Source organism: Gallus gallus, chromosome 4 (assembly GCF_016699485.2).
Source record: "Gallus gallus isolate bGalGal1 chromosome 4, bGalGal1.mat.broiler.GRCg7b, whole genome shotgun sequence".
NCBI lineage: Eukaryota > Metazoa > Chordata > Aves > Galliformes > Phasianidae > Gallus > Gallus gallus.
Genome location: NC_052535.1, coordinates 27,635,405 through 27,660,851, shown reverse-complemented (window position 1 = coordinate 27,660,851; position 25,447 = coordinate 27,635,405). Strand labels below are relative to the sequence as shown.

The 25,447-nt window shown below is 36.9% G+C and overlaps 1 long non-coding RNA gene across 1 annotated transcript; it reads left to right on the top strand.

Annotated features, from left to right (window-relative positions):
- The first annotated feature begins 1,045 nt into the window (after positions 1-1,045).
- LOC121110808 lies at positions 1,046-25,245 on the top strand. The gene is made up of 4 exons (XR_005859510.1): positions 1,046-1,235; positions 10,838-10,894; positions 15,958-16,127; positions 24,703-25,245. It is a non-coding gene; the product is annotated as an uncharacterized LOC121110808 (long non-coding RNA).
- The last annotated feature ends 202 nt before the right edge of the window (positions 25,246-25,447 follow it).

Below are 25,447 nucleotides of genomic sequence, written 5' to 3'. Positions count from 1 at the left end.
AGAGATTAGTAAAAACTTTCAGTAGTGAAGGAACTATTTTAGAACAGACACCTTTAATTCAAGTTATAAACGACTCATTACCACTAATCTGTGAATTTTAACCATGGTTAGAATTACAATTAGTTTTCCATCCACGGAAGATTTACTGTTAATGTCTGCTAATTTTTGATATGAAGAGATTTGCAGAAATCTCTTTTTCGTAAGCGTTATTTGCAAGAAGTAGTAGATGTAAGATGAAATTCAGTACAGGAATTCTGTTTTCAACCACTTTTCAGAAGCTCACAGTTCTAGAGCAATGGCTTGAGCTTCTATTTGTTGTAGTCAGTATCACAAGGAACAAATTGCTTCAGTACTACCTGATACCTCATCACAAATAAACACAGCATGTGACATCAGTATTACCTGCCTGCTGCTTCTTTTCCACTTCATCTCCAATAAATATATATTTATTTATTAATAAACACATTGCCACGAGCAAGTGTTGTGGTAGTTAAATTTTCAGTATAAGAACAGTGGGATAGGGAAGAGATTTGAAGGAAATAAAAAAGTGAAATTTGTAGGTTGAGATAAGTCCATTTAGTAAGATGGGGGGGGGGGGAAGGATAATAGGGTAGTGGGATTCCAAGGTCACAGCCTGAACCAATATGTAAGCACGTGAGTGCCTAGAGCCGGGGGCTAGACTCACCCTTTCTGTCCCAGCAATGCTTCCCGGAGAGCGTGTGCAGTCTGAGTCTGAGCGGGTTCCCCTTCCCCCCGCCCTTCTCCTGCGGCGGGACAGTACGAACAGGAGAAGGTTGCATTCCTCAGCTCGTCCCTTTCTCCAAACTATTGCTGGGAGGGGTGAGTGAATTCCTCTTTGATAATGATCCCTTGATCGCCGAGGTTAGTTGCTTCGGAGCTGTCCCGGCCAGAACCACAGCGACTGATCGCGAGGTACAGGGAGGGGTTCGGTCGGTTCCTTCATTCAAGGAACCCCGAGGTAACAGAGCAGCCCGGCAAGCTCTCGAAAGAGCGGATGATGTGGCGTGGGCGTTGCCAGGGCAACGGCTCTGCATCCACACCCTCTTGCCTCGAGAAAGCCTCAGGGACGGAGAGGAGGAGTCAGGGTGTGTGAATCACGTGGGCTGTTCAAACGCGTTGAAACCCTAAGCGACCCATTCACGGGACTACACAGTGAGGAGAGTTGTTATCACTGGGAAGAAAGAGCACATCACCCCCTGCGGCCTTGCAAACAGGTGAGGGGAACCAGGAGGCAGACAGTGTTCCTGCTGCCATGAGCCCCCTGTTCTTTCCTCCCCCTAGCAACAATGGTGAAGAATCAAGGGATGTGGGACAGTGGCAGAAGGCCTCTGCTTGGCAATGCAGGCGCACCTGCCCAGAGATTCCCCTGCCTCCCCAGCTGCCTCTGCAGAACAGATGCAGTGCTCTGTAGGGACAACTGGACAGTGGTGGTGATGATGGTTCTCCCCACTTGGTGGTGTCAGCAAAGTCTAACCAGATTTTTCTTAGCATTAAAACCTCATCAGCAAAGAAAAAAACGATGGATCATTGTCATTGGTGACTCTCTGCTGAAGGAAGCAGAAGGGCCAATATGTAGACCAGACCCTCTACATGGAGTTCTGTTGTCTCCTGGTAGCCCAGGTTAAAGACATAAGGAAGAAACTTCCTTCCCTAGTTCAGCGCTGACATTACTATCCCCTATTGTTGTTTCAGGTAGGCAGTGATGATATAGGAAGAACTTCCCTAAGGACTATGAAAAAGGAGTTTGAAGCCTTGGGGCAACAGGTAAAGGGTTCAGGAGCACAAGTTGTGTTCTCCTCTATCCCTCCAGTTATAGGGAATGACTAGGGCCAACGGATTAATACCTGGCTCCGAGCCTGATGTGCCTGGCAGGGTTTTGGGTTTTTTGACCTCTGCTCTGTTTGCACAATACCAGGCCTGCTGGCAACCGATAGGAGTATCTTCTCCCACTGGTGGAAAGGGGTCTTAAGACAGGAGTTGGGGAGGTTCATTGATAGAGCTTTAAAGTAGGTACGAAGGGGGGTGGGGGTGTAACTAGGGTCACTAGAACGAAGCCTGTATGTAACGTGCCAGTGCTCGTAGGAGGGGGATGTGCTAGTAGGATCCTACAGTCTTATGTCTTGGTGAAGGAGGAGAACAACTCACCCTTTTGTAGGAAAAACACAAGGGTTGGTGTGATGTTTGTGGCTATGGGAACACCTAAGTATGGTCATGAAGGTATTAGGGCTACTGCCACTCTAAGGGAGGCCCAGCTCGGGTGCTTTTACACCAATGCACGCAGCATGGGTAATAAACAGGAGGAGCTGGAGGCCATTGTGCGGTCAGAAAGCAATGATATAGTTGCCATCACAGAAACATGGTGGAATGACACACAGCTGGAGTGCTGTGATGGATGGCTACCAACTTTTCAAAAGACATAGGCAAGGCAGGAAAGGCAGTGGTGTAGGCCTCTATGTTAAGAAAGAATGTGAATGTATGGAAATTAATGATGGTGATGATAGGGTGGAGAGCTTATGGGTCAGAATAAAAGCAAAGGCTAATAAGTCTGACGTTACTGTGGGAGTCTGCTACAGGCCACCCAACCAGGAGGAAGAGGTGGACAAGACACTTTATAGACAGTTGGGTGAGGTCTCAAGGTCTCTCCCCCTAGTTCTTGTGGGGGACTTCAACTTCCTAGACATCTGCTGGATTTATAATACAGCAGATAGGGAACAGTTCCAGAGGTTCCTAGAGTGTGTGGGAAATAACTTCCTGACACAGCTGGTGAGGGAGCCAATGAGGGGAAGCAAAATCTTGGACCTGCTGTTTGTTAACAGAGAAGGTCTTGTGGGGGATGTAAAGGTTGGAGGCCATCTGGGACATAGTGATCACGAGATGCTAGATTTCTTGATCCTTGTTAAACCACTAAGGGGAGTCAGCAGAACGGCCACCTTGGACTTCTGGAGGGGAGACTTCAATCTCTTTAGGACCGTGGTTGAGACGGTCCCTTGGGAGGTAGTTTTGGAGAGCATAGGAGCCCGGGAAGGCTGGGAATACTTTAAGGAAGTAATTTTAAAGGTGCAGGAGCTGACCATGCCCAAGTCAGACCATCCCCAAGGAAAATAAGTCAACAGGCAAGAAGGCCAGACTAGTCGAACAGAGACCTTTGGCTGGATCTCAAGAGCAAAAGGAAAGTTTATGGTCTTTGGAAGAGTGGGCAAGCTACTCATGATAATTACAGGTAAGTAGTGAAGCTGTGCAAGGAGAAAATTAGAAAAGCCAAAACCCAGCTAAAACTGAACTTGGCCACTGAGGTAAAGGGCAACAACAAATATTACTATAAGTATACCAACAGCAAGAGGGGGGCTAGGGAGAACCTCCATCCCTTGTTGGATGCCGAAGGCAAATTGGTGACCAAGGATCAGGATAAGGCTGAAGTACTTAATGCCTTCTTTGCCTCAGTCTTTAATAGTAAGACTTATTACTGGGAACACAGCCTCCTGTGCTGGTTGATAGGGATGGGGAACAGAATAGGCCCTGCATGTTCCACAATGAGATGGTTTTGGACCTGCTTTGAAAGCTGGATGCTCACAAGTCCATGGGACTGGATGGACTGCACCCTAGAGTGCTGAGGTAGTTGACAGATATGGTTGCTAAGTCTCTCTCCATCATTCTTCAGCAGACCTGGCTAACTGGAAATGTCCTGTCAAACTGGAGACTGGCAAATGTGACACTCACCTTCAAAATGGGCCAGAAAGATGATCTTGGTAGCTACGCACCTATCAGTCTCACCTCAGTGCTGGGGAAGGTTATGGAATGGATAATCCCAGGAACCATCGTGGACCACTTAAAGGTCAACCAGGGGATCAGGCCCAGTCAGCATGAGTTTACAAGTGGTAGATCCTATCTGACAAACCAGATTTCATCCTATGACAAGGTGACCCACTTAGTGGATAAAGGCAAGGCTGTCAATGCAGCCTTGTGGTCTACCTGCACTTCAGTAAGGCCCTGGGGAGGAGTGGCTGGAAAGCTGCCTGATAGGAAGGGACGTGGGTGTACTGTTAGACAGTCAGCTGAATATGAGCCAGCAGTGTGCCCAGGTGGCCAAGAAGGCCAATAGCATCCTGGCTTGTATCACGAATGGTGTGGTAAGCAGGACTAGAGAAGTTATCCTGTCCCTGTACTCGGCCCTGGTGAGGCCTCACCTCAAGTACCATGTTCAGTTTTGGGCACCTCAGTACAGAAAGAACATGGAGGTGCTGGAACAGGTCCAAAGAAGGGCAACGAGGCCTGGGAAGGGCTTGGAGAATATGCCCTACAAGGAGAGACTGAAGAAACAGGCTGTTTCTGTCTGGGAAAGAGTCTGGGAAAGAGGAGGCTGAGGGGAGAATTTATTGTTTTTTTCCAATACTTGAAAAGTGCTTACAGTGAGAGCAGGGTTGGTCTCTTCTCACTGGTGACAAGACAAGGGGAAAAGGCCTTAAGTTGTGCCGGGGGGGGTTAGTTTGGGTATCAGGAAAAACTTCTTCACAGGAAGCGTTGTTAAGCACTGGAATAGGCTTCCCAGAGAGATGGTTGAGTCACCATCCCTGGATGTGTTTAAAAACCATTTGAATGTGGTGCTTAGGGACATGGTTTAGCAGAGGGTTGTTAGAGTTAGGGTAGTTTGGTTAGGTTGTGGTTGGACTCAATGATCTTTAAGGTTTTCTCCAACCTGAGCAATTCTATGACTTTATGAACGTAGCAAGAAATGCACAAGCAATTCTTCACCACCCCTCCCCCATCAATACACAGCTAGTCCCTTCAGTTGCAGAAGAGAGTGAGAATTCCCATGCCCTTCAAAATTCCTTCTGCTTGATATCATACAGTAAAAAAAATACCCCTTTGGCCACATTAAGTGTGCTGTCCCATTTCCTTGGGCCCTTTGCTGAGAATGACCTTAACAGTTTTTGCTAAACAGTATGGTACAGAGTCATGTTAATAACACACCAATGTTTATTTTTCTCCTCAATCCAAAAACATATCATCATACCAGACCCTCTAAAGAAAACAGTTCCATCCCAGGTGAAAGTAAGACAATTACTAAATCCACTGTAGAGTCTTTTCAACTTTACGACATAATAGGAAGTAGATTAGTCATTTGTTGTAGATATTAATCAAGAAAGTTTTCACTCAAACCCTCTTCTGACAGTAGATACAAAATAAATTAACATACCCCAAGACTCAATTTTTCTGTCTTTCAGCAAAGCAGTGCATATTTATCTAATTGTGTATAGGTATAATGCACTACTTATTTACAGAAAATATCTTGCCCCACTCCACATACTCTAGTGAATATAATGTTTTACCATGCTCTGCCATTCACAGTGCTTTAAGGACATATTCAAACCTGCTGAAAGAAGTCTAGAAGGGCTCCTATTTTCCCCCTACCTCCAAAAACATCACACACATTTAAAACTGACTTGAGAAGAAATTAATTACTGGATCACTGGGGGTTTTTATGACTTAGTGATTTTCTGTGTTTCTAATTTATGACTTGCATTCTTCTCGAGTTTCAAGTATTTTTTCATCGCTTTTAGGAGAGAAAGATTCGCTGGCAATAGAGACAAAAACTATGAGTTGTTTCTAAATCCACAACATCTTGTTACTTGAATTATTAGTTTAGCTATAGCTTTAAATGCACTCAGTCAATGAAATCTGAAGTATAGTTTTGTATCACAAAAAACCCACAACAAGTCAGCAAAGAAAAAGGAGAAAAAAAGAGTGGAAGCTAACTTTTGAATTAATTTGCACATCAGCTTTGGTTAATGAACCTCAAGATGCAACAATGTGATTTGTTCTGTAAAGCCTCCTACTCCTGGCAAGCAGAATTAGTTAATGTTTTTAGTGCTGGAGTACTGCATATGACAAATTTATCCTCTAGCAAAAAGGCAAACATTTTCGACAGTCCCTTTCTCTCACTTAAAAAGAATTATCAGAAATCACATTGTTTTTCCTCAAAGTCTGAAACAAGCTGAGAAAAATCTGTGCTGTTACCAAAACAACAAGACAGGAAATCTTAACATTTTTTTTAAATTGCATAAGCTAATTTGTGTTTACAATAACACTCAGCTGATGACACCAAGCTGAGTGATGCAGTGGACATGCTGGAGGTAAGGAGTGCCATCCAGACGGACCTTGACAGGCTTGAGATATGAGCCTTTGCGAACAACATGTGGATAAACAAGAGCAAGTGAAAAGTCCTGCACCTCAGAGAGGACAATCCCAAACATGAATAAAGGCAGGGCAACTATTGGATAGAGAGTAGCCCTGTGGCAAAAAGACTTGGTTATATTAATCGAAGTAAAGCTCAACAGGAGCCAGCAGTGTGTGCTTGCAGTTCAGAAATTCAACTGTACCCTGGTCTGCATCAAGAGAAGCATAGCTAGAAGGTCAAGGGAGATGACTCTCTCTCTCATCTGCACTTATGAAACACCACCTGCAGTACTGTGTCCAGGCCTGGGGTCTTTGCCATTTTATTATTATGCCATGATAAACATGAATTTAGCCAAAACACAATTTGCCTTGTATCATTTCCATTGTAGTTAGTGAATTAGCAAAACATTTTAAGTTTTGTCCAGTAGTACTGCATAATTTGCATTTAATTATTTTTCTGCTTACATTACTGTTGACACTTCAAGTAACTATATTTTAGAGAAAGCTTCATGAGACACCATCAGATATATGCTTCATTTGCCCATAAATGATATGGGAAGTCACATGACATACCCAGGACTAAGCAATTTCATCTTTTGAATCCTCTACTCCAAATAAAAAGTAAACACTTCAGAATTATTTTCCACATCTTTCTGAGGAGGCTTCCAGAAAAGCATAGGCACAAGAAAGGTAGGCTGGGTGATTTACAACTCCTAAATCTTTAGCACCATGTTACAGCTGAAAGATATTACTAACCTTCACAGGTGAAGTAAATTTAATGTTTTGAGTTCTAATATGATGGTAAACCAGAGTAAGAAATAAAATATGAGATTAGCAAGCTCCAGCTCATAAGTCTGATAACTTTAAAATAGTTTGTTTTCTATATCATAGGGTGAGTAATTTGATTAGGAGAATCATAGAATCACTAAGGTTGGAAAAGACCCACAGGATCATCCAGTCCATCCACCCACCCATCACCAATGGTTCTCGCTAAACCATGTCCCTCAACACAACATCCAAACGCTCTTTGAACACCAACAGGGTCGGTGACTCCACCACCTCTCTGGGCAGCCCATTCCAGTGCCTGACCACCCTTTCAGATAAGTAGTATTTCCTAACGTCCAGCCTGAGCCTCCCCTGGCGCAGTTTGAATCCATTCCTTCTAGTCCTATCACTAGTCACCCGAGAGAAGAGGCTGACCCCCAGCTCGCTACACCCTCCCTTCAGGTAGTTCTAGAGAGCAATAAGGTCTCCCCTGAGCCTCCTCTCCTCCAGACTGAACAATCCCAGCTCCCTCAACCGCTCCTAATAAGGCCTGTGCTCCAGACACCTCACTAGCTTTGTTGCCCTCCTCTGGACGTGCTCCAGGGCCTCGATGTCTTTCTTACAGTGAGGGGCCCAAAACTGGACACAGTACTCGAGGTGCGGCCTCACCAGTGTTGAGTACAGGGGGACAATTACTTCCCTATTCCTGCAAGAAGGAAAAACAAACAGTGTCATTAAAACATGTTGAATGTTGTATTTTCTTAATGTACACTTAATATAAAGAGGACTGGAGATCATTAAAGACCATTCTTCCTCCCCTCCCCCTCTTAAATCACTAAAAATTGATATTTTATCATAGTTCATAAGCTTAAATATTAAGAAGTTCACCTAGAAAAATCTCTCTAAAGATGTCTACTTTAGTAGATTTACTTTATTCTTAATTAATAATGGGAACAAAAGTCACAATTTTAGAGAAATACCATCATTGATAATTTTAGCATAACTGGATATAGATTCTACATTTTTTTTAGCAATATTTGCTTTTCTGCAAATATATATGCGTTCCCATAATTACATTCAGCACTCTCTACAGTATGTGATATATAGCAGTGTAAGATAAAATTTTGAAGATGTTCAATCTAGCCAGATGACTTGAGAAAAAAAAATCACTTGAAATGAAGAATGTTTCCAGGAAGTAAATGCCAAAGCTAGGTACCGTGAAAGTAACAATGTATAATCCATGTACGTTTTACTTCCACTTCCTGGACAATTGTGGCAGCATAATTTATAACACTTTTAACTCCAACATTCATTTCGTAATGCTACTGGCTTAAGGACTTTCTTAATAAAGTTGCATTGCTTATGCACTTCTCCTGTTCTTATTTGTTATTAATTCTAATAGAAACACTGGAAAAAAGTCAAATTAAGCAAAAATATCCAGAGCCTACTTCCAGCTTTTTAAGATTATATCAACTTTCTGAAATTCATATTCTGCCAGATAATTCGTTGGAATAACAGGTAATATAATTAAGCACATAAACAAGGAAGCCTTACACAAACGTAAAAGAGATTAGAAAGATGTCTGGCAACAATAAATTACCTCAACTTCTTCCTTGGTGTTGTTCTAACTGAAAATTCTAACTTCTGGAAAAGAGTTATCTCAAAAATATGTTTTAAAAGATTTCTATATTCTCATCCTCAGTAACACCTTTTTTAAAATCTATAGAAGAAATGGTGGGCAAACATTAAATCATTATTTTCCATCCTATTTGCTTCATTTCAGTAATGCTGTAAGGTGATGGAAAATACAGTAATGATAACAGGGTAGCAAAGTCCAAGGCTGCAGCAAACAAGGATAAATACAAATGCAGCAGCTGTAGACACAGAAACAAAGAAAAGAATCTCCTTAGCCTTGGAAGGCCACAAGTACACCCCAGCAAGAAACTCCTGCCTCCACTATCAACCATTAAATGAGGTCTGGGAAGGGGTGGATTTTGGTTCCACCCCTTCTTGTCACTCATGCACATTGAGTTCCCCTGAGCTTCCTTGGGCTGGCCCTGCCTTCTCACCAGCTGCTCAGTCCCTGTTTTAGGCCATGACTTAGCATTTCTGCTACAACTTCATTTTACATCTGAATGCTTCTTTACAAGTCTGCTGTTTGCTGTACTGTTCTACTGAGTCACAAGTGACAATATTGTCTGCGTTACTGTTGAAGCAACACAAACAGCAATAAATCTGTGAGGTAACTAGAAAATAAAAGATGGGAAGAAGCAACAGTCTTCTGAAGCAAAAGCCCTTTCTCAACATCTTGCCTAAAAACTGAAACATTAAATATGAGATAAAGTTTATAGGTGCGGCTTATTTCTAGTACTGCATTGAAGAATGATTAAGCCTCGTCTAAGAAGAAAAGTTCTTGTTAAGAAATACCTACAGTGCTTTTGTAATTGAAGTTATATAAAAAAGAGCATGCAAGTCAAAGGTACTTTTGACAATGTGTCACTAGCTTGACCAAAGTATTTATCAGAGTGCATGAGCTTCCCTCCTTTTAAAAATGATAAAGATCTGAAATCACAATTTTCTTTTAGAAATGCAGAATTAAAACGCCCTAAAAATGTTCTATCATCTTAAAGCAATTGTTAAAATTTCTTCTAGTGACAAGAAAAATTGAGCAATCTTTACATAATGTTAGAGGTATACCCATTCTTTCCATTCTCAGAAAGTTTACATAAGTTTAACTTTAAGCTATCAGGAACTTGTTCTGAGAAAACAAGATAGCATTGAATAGCACTGTGATTATTTTCCCTGGACATTGCTGCCTAGCAATAAAACTTGCAAAAATTGACTCATCATAATTATACGTCAATCATAATTATACATTGACTATTCAGATCTATATATACGTATATATGTATTTATACGTATATAATGCTGATAGCTCAAACATCAGACAGAAATGGATGAGTCTTTTTATTTTTATAAATAGAAACTGATGGATCTGGGAAGTCTGCAGCATTACTGTACAATCAGCAAATCTACAATTAGCAGAATGGCGTAGTTAGGCTGGTATTTTACAGGCCATATAGCCAGAAGGATTATCACAGTGGAAAGAGATAATCAAAAACTAATGGAAGTGCTTACCAGTCTTAGGCTCACAGAAAAACTCCAAAGAGAGTGATCTCTAGAAAAAGATCCTTCCCTAGTTGCAGTCAGCCCTTAAATGGGGTCTAGGAGAGGTGGAACCAGGCTGCACCCCTTCCAGTCACACAGGTGAATTGCCTTCACCTGTGCTCCCGCAGCTGACTCAGTGCTCACCTCAGGTGATCAATCAGAGCTTCAGGCCATGATTAACAGTTCCCATACAGTTGGTCTTACACTTCATTTTAGTCTATGCATCAGAATGGTGGCTTCCCTGCTATCTCATTTTCAGAGTATATTTATGGCTCCAGTTTACTCTCCTTAGATGCTGTTTCAAAGAGGCGTCCATTTTTCTGTTTTTATGTAAAAATGCTATCTGTACGCAAAGATAGCTTTTCTGTTCTTACTATCTCAAATGTTTTACAGCAAAGGTAATATAGATTATACCTAAGATACAGTATTAGTGTAAAACAGCGTAGTTAAAACATCTGTTTTTATCCATTCAGTCTCCAATCAACTTCTGTGGAAAACCAGTAATGGAAATAACAGCGCTACGGAAGTTTACAAAATCATCTGGGAGAGTATGAACGATTCTAGACTAGATATTCCAGCTACTGTTTAGACTGGAAAGACTAAAAACATGTTTAATTTCACCTTCATGTACAAAAATAGTGACTACTGAATGTCTTTAAACTTGCACACCTGAACAGGAAAGACTTGTTTTCTTCTTCTGTATTGATAGAAGCTGAGGTGATAGACCAACAGGCAGCCACCAGACTTTCTGAACTCTGGCTTTAAGGTAACTTCTTTCTGGATGGGGTCTTCATACCAATTATCTTCTCCTTTGATCTGTCAAAAAATGTGCCAATTAACACCACCTATGATGACACTTCTAATATGGACACTTATCCTTTGGGTTGGATTGAATCCATTATATTCATATAACAAAGAAAAATGAGCAGGTGGTAGAATGTTTTTAGTCATGCCAATTTGTGTTGGTCTTTAACCAAGAACTTAATTGTCTTTTATAATCCATCACCATTAATTTAAGCTGTCCTTTGGGAGAAAATGTTTTCATAACACACATTACTGCCTCAGTAGTGAAGAAGTATCATCTAAGAAGGTGGAAAATATTTTTCTAAAAATATAAATGTATGTATAATTTATGAAACTTTATTTCACTTCTATTCACATTTGTCATTTATTTTATTTAACCTGTGAATTTATAATATACAGTGTGATGGTGCAAGCAGCTGTCATTAAATAAATGTAATCATGCCATAACATAAAGAAGGTATGACAGTAAGAATATTTAAAGAAGGAGAATAAGAAACAAGCTTACTGTTTTGTAGCTACAATTGTACCTAAATACTTGTTATTTCTTCTAAATCATAATATCATCATTTCTTTGTCACTTTATAAGTTTACATTTACTACATCTTCAATGAAGCCTTTTTCTGGTTTGTTTAGTTTAAGCAGAATTAAAAAAAAAAAACTCATTTGACATTTTTAAGAGGGAGAGATATAAACAGAAATAAAAGTGATAATATGTATTGTATAGCACATGTTACTGCATCAGCTTCACCAGTAAAATAGAATGTCTTTTTATATGGTCATCCTTTCACTTTATTAAATATACATCCATAATCTAATGCTCTGTTGAATCATTGAAATGCTCATACATATTTCAGACATTTAAATTTTCTTTTTGCTAAATCTCAATCAATCTTCCACACTAACATAATTGTGAACTATTTGCTTACACGTCACCTAAATAGCATTTCAACATGAAAAGAGAAAAGAATTAGCGTATGTGGAAGCCCTCTTAACTTAAAATACTAATATGGAACAAAGGAATATTCATGTAGGAATTCTTCCTGCCATTGGACAGCAAAGGTCCGATATTTATTCATCCTTTTCCTACTTTGAGGATTTTATCAGTTTTCTTAAATCATTGTAACTTGAACTGTTTTCAGAAAGAACAATAAATACTTAAAGGACAAACTATGTGTCATCTGTTGTACATTTACTAATTTACAATTGAATACACTTTTTTCTAAACCACATAGTGTTATGATTTAGAATTTAATAATTCCTTCATTTTTTTAGACTTTATCATTGTAGACTTTTCAGATCTAAAGAAGCAGAAAAATCAGTGCTTTTAGAAATAAGTTGCTTGTACTCAGACAACTTAGATTTCAAGAAGTTTCTGTTATTTAAGAAGGTGGTTCAAAATAGTTAAACAATCTAAAATATATATATTTCACTCCTTAAACTGTTTGGAGTGTAATGCCTAGAAAACTAGGATGAAAAATATCTCATTAAAATGAGTAGGACAGAATAGGAAAGGTTTTTGTTCTGGGAGCTTACTCATCACAAGGCAAAAAGGTGAGAAGTGTGATGGCCTTGAAGGTTAGCAAAGTTAATGCCCTTACATTCATAAACTTTATTTTTCACATTTCAAGCACATTAAGTCAAATCCTGCTCTCACATGCATCGCTGAGCTCAACAGGATATGTCCTTATGCTTCCAAGGGCAAAATGTGTCCTTTTGGAACATCTATTTAATATCATTTTCATATTTCTTCACTTTTTTTAAAAACAGACCTGTTCACTTGTTTTGGAACACCTTTTTCTATCATTAATAATTCATAGTTTATTTAATTCCTTAAATTTGCTTTCTTATCAGTTTTATTAAAGATCTACAATTAACAATATTTATTTAGCAAAAAGAGTGAAAATAAAACTGTAATAATGTACTTCCATATGTCTTCTAAATGATTATGTTGTTGTAATCATATTACATCTCATTTCCTCCACAGAAAAACATTTTCTTCTGAAAAACTTACCTTAATTCCATTACTTGAATGATCTCACGCATGACTGTTTTGAAAGGACCACTTAATCTAAGTATATAAATCTCTTTATGAACTGTCTCCAGTCAGAAAAACATAGAAATACTTTTCTTTGAAGTGAAAGGGATTCTCAAAGACATTTTTGAGGGAGAAAGTGTAATAAATAGAAAACTTACTAGTTTCTAAACAAATAGTAATGTTCTCTTTGGAACAATAGTATAGTGAAATATAGATTTAAAATACAACCAGTATTTCTATATTTATATGCCTTAGCACACACACTTCATACAGGAAATTTTACTACAGTAAATCAGATTAGCAATCACAGATGCTTAGACCTAATTTGTAGTGTATGAACTACTGCCGAGATGACATTTTCTGTTTGTAGTTTCTGAAGTTTTACATTAAATAATTTAGTTTTGATAAACTTATACTGATATGTTTAAATAACAAATATACTCATTTTCTCCTGACAACTTCTTTCAAAAAAAAAAAAAAAGATATTAAATATATACATAGATACATATATTTTAAAAACCTTTGCTGTGCTTTGTCATACTTTTTAGCTGGATGTCTAGCTTTAGTCATGTAAGTAAAAATAAATCACAATATTTTTGCCAATAAGTAGAAGACTTCACTCATCACTTAATGCACACAGTAGATAAAGGGTATAGAAGGTTTGGTTTGTAGCACTACAATAATTTAAGTGGATGTAATCTGCATATTTGACCTGTAAGAGTGACTTACCAAAAGTAGTTCAGCTTGAAAATACCTGTGCTGTTCCCCCACTGTTTCATACAATCAGTATGTTACATACTTGGTGAGGTCTGTAGCTATGATGACGATAGCTAAAGACTAGTCAATAAGAAAGTAAATCATGTTCCATGTTTTTATAGGATCAATTCAAATCATGCTGCAAATAGTGGTCTATTATGCTACATGAAATGTGCAGAAAGCTTTTGGTAAACAATTCTAGTAGTAAAAAAGAAGAATCTTTTTATTTATATTATTTTCATAGCTTTGTAGGGAAAATGACAAGAATTTAATTCCTTGCAAAGATGTGTATTTTGTAAGCATTCCCAGAAGCTTTGATACAAGGACTATTCAGACAAATAATGTAAATATTTCTCAGGCATACTACGTCATCTGCTGTGTGGCTAAGTGTTTAATACTGAAGCTTTTCTTTCTCTCAAAAAAGTAGTCTTTTACCAGCTTATTTAAATATTTTGTGAGCATTGAACTGAAATAAATTTCTGGTATAATGCCAAAAAAATCCCACCTCAAATTTAGCCAAAAGGCTGTCTGGATATAAAAATACTGTAATCAGAAAGCCTCTGGTGACAAAAGAAAAATGTGATTTCCATTTCCACATATTCAGTGTTTGTGGATGTTCAATTGCAAGTAACTGTAGACACCACTAGCAACTCTGAATTAGAACAATTGAATATATTAAAAAAAAAAAACAAAACAGAACAACAACGACAACAACAACAACAACAAAAACTGAGCAAAGGGAATATTTTTCTGGAATATTTTACCAAGCCTTTCACAAGAATCTAAACAGATAGGTAAAACAAAATAAAGCAAAAATCAACAAACAAACAGGTAAATAAAAGAAAAAAATACAATATTCTGAGTTGGAAGTGACCCACAAAGATCACTGCATCCAACTCCTAGTTCCACACAGGAACACCAAAAAATTAAACTCTATGTTCTAGAGTGTTATCTAAGTGCTTCTTGAACCCTGGGAGTGTGAGGGGGGTGGTGGGTAGAGAGGGCAAATACTATCAAATGCTCTATCAGAAATAATGTAAATACTACATTAGACACGTAGAGTAACACTACTAAGAGCTCTTAATCTTTTCAATTAGAAATATATTTACATAGGAGCTTATTGGTGACTTGGTTCTGATCCCATGGAAGTCAGTAGTAAATCTCACCTCTGTTAAATCAACACAGATTGTTTGAAAGCCCTCTCTTAATTAGTATTTTATTATTCCATAGCAAGACTTTAAGACACGAATCTTCACTCTAATGAAATGAGTCTTCATTTTAGTAGGCCATTATTTACTAGGATTAGGAAGATCCTTCCCTTCCCCTCCCTTCCCTTCCCACTTCTGTTTTCTTTTCACCTTTCTCCCTTTATTTTTCTCAGCATGTAACTCTTCCACTATCAAAACAGAACACTTGCCAGTTGAAGGATGGGAATGATCAAACATACTGAAAAACATTTAATATTTCTCATGGAAATTAACATACATGCAAATGGTGAAAAATATTTTCTGAAATGATACTTTCACAGAAATATCATTCTGCAGCAAATATTAGTGATAAATATCATTTTACTTATTACTTTCATAACAATGTTTTAATGAGAATAACATGAGCTGCAAGACTGAGTCTGTAGTACCATTTAAAAATGTTAGTTTCATACATTTTATGAAAACACAAACCATTTAATCATTCTTTTGATCAAAGAAAACATGAGTAGGCTTTGAGACAGAAATAAATGATTCCCACAGTGCCTAAATCAGGAGGTATCACATTCTACCTGTGTAGAAAGAGCAAAATGAAAACAGCAATCAAATAACAGCAAATTCAGAGTACACGCTAAACCATGCAACTGAAACCGAATGTCAGACAAATTATTTTTGCATTACAAAAGAAATGGATATTTGTATGTAAATTCTATATGTACGACTATTAACTAAAGATAGTAAAAAACAACAACAACAACAACAACAAACTGGGTCAGAATCATAGAAAAATAATTTGAAAATAATGGTTTATCATGTGAGACATTTGTCAAAGGGTATACAATTATTAAATTAGTGGTCAAATATTAAACCAGGTAATAACTTATTAGCAACTAGTGACTGATTAACTAAAATTTCATTTAGAAAGAAACATTTCAGGAAGAGTTTTCAGCGACAAGCAATTGCCAGTTTAATGTTGTTAATTGTGTATCTCATACAAGTTGAAATTTACAACTCTGCTTTGTTCAGTAGATGTTTTAATTACAAGCTTGAGGCACGCAGATATTTTTTGGGCAGTCAGAGAAAGATCCTCCACAATATCATGGAATCAAAGAAGTACAGCTGGAACTGACCTGAAAGCTCACTTAGTCCACCTTTCTGCACTAAGACAAGGCTAGAAAAACTCAGACTATGTCCAACAGGTATTTATTTCTAAAGGTTTCTTTTAAAAGAAATATCTTGCAATTCACTAAAGACTCTATATCCTTTTGCTTAGTTGTGCTTTTTTTTTTTTCCCTAAGATTTTTGCTTATATGTAACATAATTCATCTTTCCTACAAATCAAATTTTGTCTTTTCCTAAGTCATGCAGAGACCAAAGTAAACCTTTTCATATTTGAAAATTTGACTCTTTTCTCTTTTAAAGTATTGTAAGAATTCTAAACAATGCAAGTTTTCTGAACCTGCAGTGAGTTTTACTGTGTGCTAGGCAGCTGCCCACAACACTGATAACATGTTCCCCTTAGCTGCTAGAGGGAAATATTTATCCTTGTGTTAAGTCTCACCAACACTCTGATCCAGTCTAACATAGAGGAAACCAAACCCTTCCAGAAGAAAAGTCCACCTAAACACAGATAGTATGTTTATCTTTGTTCATCCCTTTCTTAAAAATGAGATGCCAAAAATATAAACTATATTTCATCCATAGTATTTAAAACACAAAAACAGTTAAACTGAATGTAGGGCAACATACAAGTAACTAACATAAATCCTGAGCAGAAGTACATCTATAAAAGCACATAAGAAGCAACAGGTAAAGCTCTATTTTCATTTTCATCTAAATTCAAATTCATCTACTTACACATAACTTCTTTAGCTATAAAAATGCCATATGAGGCTGAGTAGAAAGTTCTACCAAAGTCAGAATATATCATGTCTACCATTTCTACCTTATCCAGTCTGCCAGTTTTTGAGGACAAGAAGGAAATTAGACTGCTTCTTCCTCATCAAACCCATGTCCTTATCACCTTAATATCTCCTGGATGCTTATAAATGTATTCATGATTTGTCCAAATAGCGTTCTATGTATCTCGGTTAGACTAACTGGTCTCTATTTTCTGAGAAATATTCCTTTCTTGTTTAAAGATAAGTCCATATTTTGCCCTTTTTTTTTTTTTTTTTTTTTTCTGGGACTGCTCCCACTCTTGATTAATTCAAGAGGATAATTACTCGTGTTCGGAGAGATCTTAGGCTACTTCCTTAAATGTGCTGCAGTGAATTTCATCAGGAACTAACTATTCTAATTCATCTAGCGTGCACAAACATTCTCTCATCAGCCTTTCATCTAGTCTCCTGTTAACTCTACTGGTTGCTATTAAGCAATAGAACTGTACATCCCTGTGGCTTCATCTAATTTCATTTCCTGTGCATCTAGCTTGTTTTTCTGCATTTTTTTCTAGTTTCTTTTTGTATGGTTTCTTAGGCTTTCTGGTTATCCCCACAAGGTTAAGCTAGACTTGCTTTATAAATTTGATTGTATTGCCCTCAGTGCTCTTACTCAATTCTTTATGTTCAGATTCTGAGAGATCTTTGTGCTTTTCTTTTGTCCTCTGGTAACTACCCTTTCCTACATGTTTTCCATGCCAAGAGGCCACACACAGCACTAATGGGTATTCAGTTAAAAAAATAAAATACAATTTTATATATATATATGGAATAGCCTAAGAAAATGCTCAAGACAGTATTGAGCAACGATTAAGGAGTTGCCTTCATCCTGCTGCTCTTGCAGGAATAGCTGGATGTCAAGGAATTCCAAAACAAATGTCTCAAAATCTAACCAACGTAATAATAGTAATAATTAGAATTTATTTTTCCCTCAGTTTGGCACCCTCAAGAATAATTAGTCATTGGATTTGAATTTATTTCCTAACACAAAAGTTTATTTATTTGAAATAAAAACTTAATTCTCATCCTTTTCCATCTGGTCCCTACTGTCGTCATATGCATATACGTTCACAAATTCCTATGTCTAAACCTCAGCCTTTCTCCACAGTGCTCCCTAAATAGGTCATACAGAGAATTAATTTTCACTTTTTGTCAAAAAAAAAAAAAAAGTCATCTATTCAGATCTTCAGATTTTCTACTAAATGTATCACCATATTTCACTTCAGATGACTTAAAACAGGGACCACCAGAAGCAGTTTCTTTTCCGGCTGTGCTCAGAATCTTGATCAGACCTTATAAAGAAGTAAAAAAGAAGTATTTCTCACGTTATTATTAGTACATTTATCTGGAAGACAGATTTAATCCTCCCAAGTGTTAAGAGGCTCAATAAAGGGCCTGTCAAGTATTTTCACATGCTCTGATAAATGTCATTATGTGCATGCCAAATGAATACTATTAATATGGATGATTAAAAAATTAAGAACTTATTTATTCATTCTTTATCACTTACAATTTGATCTTTTTCATTTTGGAAAGCAGCTTTTCTAGCTAGAAGACCTTTAAAGCAAAATAACATTGAAGTACTACCTTCAGATAGGAAAACACTGGAAAGCCTTTTGATGCTTGTAGGGTTTCCAGCTTAGCATTTGACTATTTAAATTTCAATGATAAAAATCTAGAGAGAGAAATACTCCTAAGAAAAGCAGCGAAATCAAGCCTTCCTTTATAAGAACATGAATAATCTTGATTCACGTTGTTTGCATTGTAGATTTTTCTTAATTGAAATTGCATGTGCACACTGTATAGGAGCTGTTAGGTCAGGGCTTGAATAGGTGATTGAGCACCTGGTTAAGGAGTGTGGCTGGCCCAGGGAACACAGGCAAATTGTTTTCACCTGTGGTCCCTATGAGATCAGAAGAGATAGACCCAGTGTTGAGCTGCCCTGGGCTCGTATAAGGGACAGCTACTGATGGGAGAATCGCTATTGTGTCTAGGCTGTTTACTGAGAAGGTATTCTGTGTAGCTAGAGAGCCTCTTCACCAGCTGAGTGAGTTTTATTATTTTTTTCTATGTATGACTATTAGCCTACCCACAAATGCTTTTAGGTGGTATTGCTAAGCACCTGTCAGAAGCAATTTTGCCTTTTCATTAGCAGAATACATACACCTGTGCAACTCTATCACTAAATCTGTAGTAAAGAACTTAGTCTTAAATTAAGCCAGGAACAAGTTGGTTATTTCAGCAGAAAATATTTTTAAAAAGTAGGAAAATTCCTAGAGATGTTGAAATACTAACCAGAGAGCTACAGACTTAAACAGGCTTTAAAGAGACAATTCCCCAGTGGAAAGTGAGCAATTTTCAGGTCACTTTGAAATGATCAGTGACTTTTCAATATATATTTTTTCTTATTTTCATTTTTATTTGGTATTGTATGACAATACAACTGTATTGTTATATTTTTTGTAAGTGTTATTGCATTGGAATTACAATTATCTTATTAATATTGCATAATATATTAGTAAAAAGTCAGGAAGGACTGATAGACTTAAAAAGGTTCTAAGACAAACTTTTGGGAGTATTACGGCTTCTAACAGCTGATAGTAATGTAAACCATATCGGAACAAAGCATTCTATGAAATAAATAATGAAAGAGTTGCAAACTGATTGACAAAAGGTAGTTTTCCTGTGTGATGGCTATTCAGTGAGCAGTTTCTGGAAGATTACTTGCTTATAAATAACCAGCTGTATGTATATTACAGATGTTGGACATAAGTTAATGTAGTCTTTACAGATAAAGAAAAAAAAACATTCTGAATTTTAAATGTGTTTCTTGGCAGACAAAGAAAGATGTATTCTTCTCAGGCAGAATGACTGAGAACAGAAGTGATAGCTCAGTTATTACTGGGAGATTTCTAATTTGTTCTTTTCATAAAAGTTTAATGTTAACTTTAATTTTACACGTTCTAAATTCACAAGGAGACAGAATTTCAAAAATGATTTACATTTCTTAGAAGTAGAAATGAATCTGTTTGTCTTTCCTACTTCTGCATAAATGGCTTTTCTAGAGACTTTCAAAGTTAACTGAATCTTATTTGAAATATGAACTGCATTTTACACTGCTGATGTTACTTGGCAGAATGCCAAATAAAATTGTTCTGTAATGCTCAATTATTGTGTATTCCCTTAAAGAAAATTACCATAACCTGTAAAACACATTCACATCTTTCTGATACTTGAATTGTCAAATCCATAGGAAAAACAAACTGTTCTTAGGCAGGATGGTAAGAGATCTACAGTGGTATTTCTTTTTAAGGAACTTTCTCTGAACTTGATGGTTCATTGTCCCAAAACTTTTGGGTAAAGACCAGAACAGTGTAATCCAAGTAACCTTGACTCTAAGTTCAGACACTAGCATAGTCAGCATTTATTTTCAGGTGCATAGTTTATAACTTATTGCTAAGATAGAGGTAGAGAAAAATACTTTTCATGTATGGATACAAATATTAGAAACAAAAGACACTGAGTTGGAGTGCTAAAGAATAAACCAGAATAATACTTTAAGAGGGAAAGACCTCTTTAAGATCACACTTTAAGTCAAATAGAAACTAAATATTTTTCTTGTTATTTAAAAACAAAAATAAAAATAAATCAGAAGAAGCATCTCCAGTTGTGAAATGCTCGTTACACCTGGTTAAGTAGAACAAAAAGGTATCTGTGATCATTTCAATTAATTCCTAGGATGAACAGAACATATCCCAGAACAGCCAATTAGACATCATGGTACTTATCCTAAACTGAAAATGTCCTTATGCTTTGACACCAGCAGACACCTGCATGCGTACCATCAGCAGTCCTGCTAAGCACATAAGTGTGCTGCTGTTAGGGCACACAACCCTCCATCTGTTATTTTCTGGTTGTATCTGTAAGATCTCTTCCATAATCATTGGCTTTATCAGTGTTCTGATCACCAGTTTTTCAAACAAGTAAGATAATTCTGACACATCCATAATTTATTTGCTGTTCAAGGTAACTGCAACGAAGAGTATAGAAGGATAATGTGGAGTTATACAGCATAATTCTACCTATGGCTATAGAATCCATAAAATAAATAGAAAACCAAATTAAAGAGGATATTGTCAACAGAAAGGATGTGACTCTCTCATTACACTTCTAAAAGTACATGGATCACATAACGGTTGAGGTGGGAAGGGACCTCTGTTGTGACCAGGTCCAGCCTCTGCTTAAGGGGACCACTCAGAGCAGGTTGTCCAGGCAGCTTGTGAGCTAAAACAACCAAGACATAGAAGACATTTTTCAAATTGGTATCCAAGATAAGAGACTGTCTCTTGTCCTGTAAGGGTCATTTCTGCTGTATCTTAGCTTGTTTACACAACTGCAGCTATGATAATAAGAAAGAGTGAAAGGTGTGTAGTAAATTCAGAGCTGATCTTCAAACATGACTCAGTAGTTATGCATCCTAGGCAAGTTTCCAAAAGTTTTCCTTAGTCAGGACAAACGGCTATTTAGAAATGATAGTGGTTTAAAATTATAGTATTCTTTAAGTTAAAGAATTTTGTGGTAGATGTCTGATTTTTCTAACTCCCTATTTTATCATGGACAAGTTCTCATATATATGTATGCATCACAGTTTGAAGAGTATTAAAAAAGGGTCTGCATATGTGACTTGATATTGTTTTGTTTTCTTAGTAATAAAAAAATAGTATCTTTGGACTGTATCCTACTTTATGCATTTTTGCCAGACTTTTCTCTTGACAGCTCTTCTGGGCAGTTCACCATTCTTTTTCATACACTGTGTTTTCTAGTGAGTTTCAGAGTAGAACAGCTGTCATGAAAAGAAACACCACAAGATGATAATGATATATAACTTACATATATATTTAACTGCAAGTATTTTTTATCAGCAAAGACAAAAGGTGAGTTTGAAGAAGAAGACCTAATCTATAAATATATAATAATATATATAATATATACATAATATAAATATAATATATATATTTAGATATATGTATATTGATATATAGATATAGACATTATTTAGATATATCTATATCTGTATATCTATATATTTATAGATTAGGTCTGCTTCTTCAAACTCACCTTTTGTCTTTGTTGATGAAAAATACTTGCAGATTTGATAGCAGTTAAATGAACCCTTTATTTATTTATTTTTTTAATAAGGAGCTATTGTGAATATAAAGAATTAAAGAAAAAAATCCTTCAAACTCATGGGATAATTAGATATTATGGAAAATATTTTTTTTCCAATTTCATTGTTCTTTGGCACTTCCGTTTTTTGATGGCTCATCCATTTATTAAGCAACACATAATGGCAGAAAACTCCCACATATGAATAATAAAACAGATAAAAAGTTCTATTCAGAAAGTAATGCAAAATGTTGGAGCCTTAGTCTAATACCTTTGTCTAATTCAAAAAGCAATGGAAGATCACAGCTGTCCACGACGTTTTAGCCATTGTTTAGTCCTGGTTCAGGGGACTACTTTAACTTTACTGCTTAACTTGCCTAAAGCAAATGAGGAAATACAACAGCACGAGCAAAAATTCTGCAGTGACATAATTTATTCTTCCTTTCTGCCTTCCTACATTTTCAGTAACCCACTGAGTTGCAGCTGGAGAAGTAAAATACCTCTGCTCTTCTATACTACTTCACCACTACAAAAAGACACAGTGAAAGATCTAGATTTTGAGGTTGAAGAAGTTAAAGTGTTCCAGATCCACAGAGAGATTTTTTTTTAATTTATTTTTTCTGGACTGGTCAGTTGACAGAACAAATTGTGTTAACTTCTTTACTCAGGCTGTCAAATAATAGAATCATAGAACAACAATGTGTACCATTCCCACAAAGAATTACCTGATGTTCCAGAAGTAGATACAGATCAAACCTGCATTTCTTAAAAATGGATTTCCTCTTACAGTGTACCGTGGTATCTAAAATATATTTGGCATAATTGTTCCTTTTAATTATTCCATCTAATTGACATGTTTATTCATTAGATGGATTTTTTTTTAAATGTATAGCATTATTTCAAATCCCTGCTCTCTATGCATGTAATGTAAATCTTTCTTTTAATTTCTTTGAAGCAAGCCCTAAAGAAGTACTGTATCTTAATGCTCTTCCTTGCTAATAATTATTTTATATACTGCTACATTCTAGAAGAATTTAGTTGAATTCTCTCTTCAGAGACAGAGATGCAAACAAAAAGATCTCACTTTCAGTGGAATCAAACATATTTCTTAGGAACATATTCTGTAAGTGTCCATCCTCATTAATGTCTTACTGTTTGATTTAGCTTTTTAGCTTTTTTTTTTTTTTCCTCTCCTTTAAACAGTCTACCCTCTACATATCTTTAAATACACATGATCCTTAGAATGTCAATTTCCCAGTTTCCTTAGGATATTGGGCTAAAGTTGATTGGAATTATATTGAATTCCATCAGGGAAAAATATATCTCTGCTAAAGCACAAATACTGTGGGGCTTTTGTTTTTTGTTTTTTTTTTCTTCACCCTGTCATATGAAGTAAGGAATTAAACAAGGATGAAAGTAATTTTTTTTTATATAGGTACCACTTTTGTCTCATAAAATGACACTTTTTTGTATGAGTGAAGCCTGGCTTAAAGTGGGGGATGTGCAGCAGGAGAGCAAGACATAAATAATAAGAATTTGGCCAATGCGAATGAGAGTAAAAGTTGTTATTTACTGTTCGTTATTCAAACCTATTAAATGATATGGCTGTCACTTGCTTTCTGTGCTTCCACTGTGAAGCAATAAAGATTTTTTTTAGACCTTGGATCTAGAGGATAGATACCTGAGGGACCACAGGGCAGGGAAATGTACAAAAATGTTCACTGTATAATCACTCTTCTCTTTATTCACTTTGAAGAAAAAGTAAAATACTGTAGATATTTTTTCATTCTTTCACCACATCAGAGTTATTTTTAATCTTTAATGATTATCTACCCTTGTAAAGAGTTGACTCCTCTCCTGTTTGTAGGTTCCCTTTAGGTACTGGAAGTCTGCAATTAGGTCACCCCGCAGCCTTCTCTTCTCCAAGGTGAACAAGCCCAGCTTCCTAAGCCTGTCTTTGTAGGAGGGGTGTTCCAGCCCTCTGATCATCTTTGTGGCTCTCCTCTGGACCCTCTCCAATAGCTCCCTGTCTTTCTTGTATTGGGGGTCCCAGACCTGGACACCGTACTCCAGATGGGGCTTCACAAAGGCAGAGTAGAGAGGGACAATCACCTCCCTGTCCCTGCTGGCCACCCCTCTTCTGCTGGAGCCCAGGATACCATTTGCTTTCTGAGCTGCAAAAGCACTCTTGGAATCTTCTGATATTTTGGATATATTGCTGTTCTATCAGAGGTACATTTTCCATTGTTTTCGTTGTTTCCATTTTTTCCATTGTTTTGTAAGGTCACTAAAGCCAACTGAGAGTGAGGAAGAGAACAGAGACTAACCTGGGGGCTGATGATCCCTCTCCTTTAATCTTTTCATTTGGATAAGGTATTGTAATGTAGAGGTTCAGCAGGTTTTGTAAGCCAATGCCCTGACTCAAGGAACAAACCGTAGGACTGATGAGTTTCGGTGGTGGTGTCCCCAGATAGTTATCTTCAAGGTTTTTGGCCATTAGTAACATCATTCCCAGTCCCTCAACTCCTCTTGTGCAGATTGTGGGATCAAGTTGGTTAATTACTTTGTACTAGACTAACATACCACCGTGTGCTGTAGTGCCAGCATTTTCTGTGGTCATCATAAATGCAGTTTACCATGGACTTACCTTAGATTTGCTATCTTTCAGCTAACCACAAGCCTGAAGAAAATGGGAACTGTAAGGAGAGAAAACCAATTCAAGCTAATTCTGGAAGAGATCTGAAAGCTGTCAGCAAGAGGAAAACAATTTGAAGAAAGACAAGTATTTGCTGTCAAGAGTTGTTATCCTTTAAGAGGGCTGCTCTCAGATTCTTGCAATTTATTGACAGCTAAATGAAATCAGGAAGCCAGAATACTTATTTGGCAACTCAGAGATTTCTCCACTGTTAGATATCACCTGTAGACTCAAGCAGCATTATGATGTATGTTTTCTTGCTTCCAAGCACTAACATACCTGAGATTGGTTACAAAAGCCTGAGGAAACTCTTTTTCCTTTAACTTAAAAATGCATTCCAAAGTGTAAAACTTTAAGGTGTTGGTTTCCCCCTACTTCTATTTTTATTTCCAGCCGAAAATAAAAGGAAACAGTGCTGTATGAAAGTCTGAAGTCCTTAGGGAGAAGTGTTCAAAAACAATCCATAAACATAGAATCAAAAATAAATGTAACTTTAAAATAAACTGAATGCTTTCCCATACTGTATAGAAAAAAAATTAATAAAATTAATAAAATCAATCTTCAAAGCAGGTGTTATCAAGTCGAATTTTATTTTGATAAAATCTGAGCAACTTTTAAGATTTTTTAAGTATGATTCAGATACTTCGCTGCTAATTATAGAATTAAGGTGATATTTTGTCAACTGGAACCCAACAAAAAAAATGCAACCTGTCCTTCT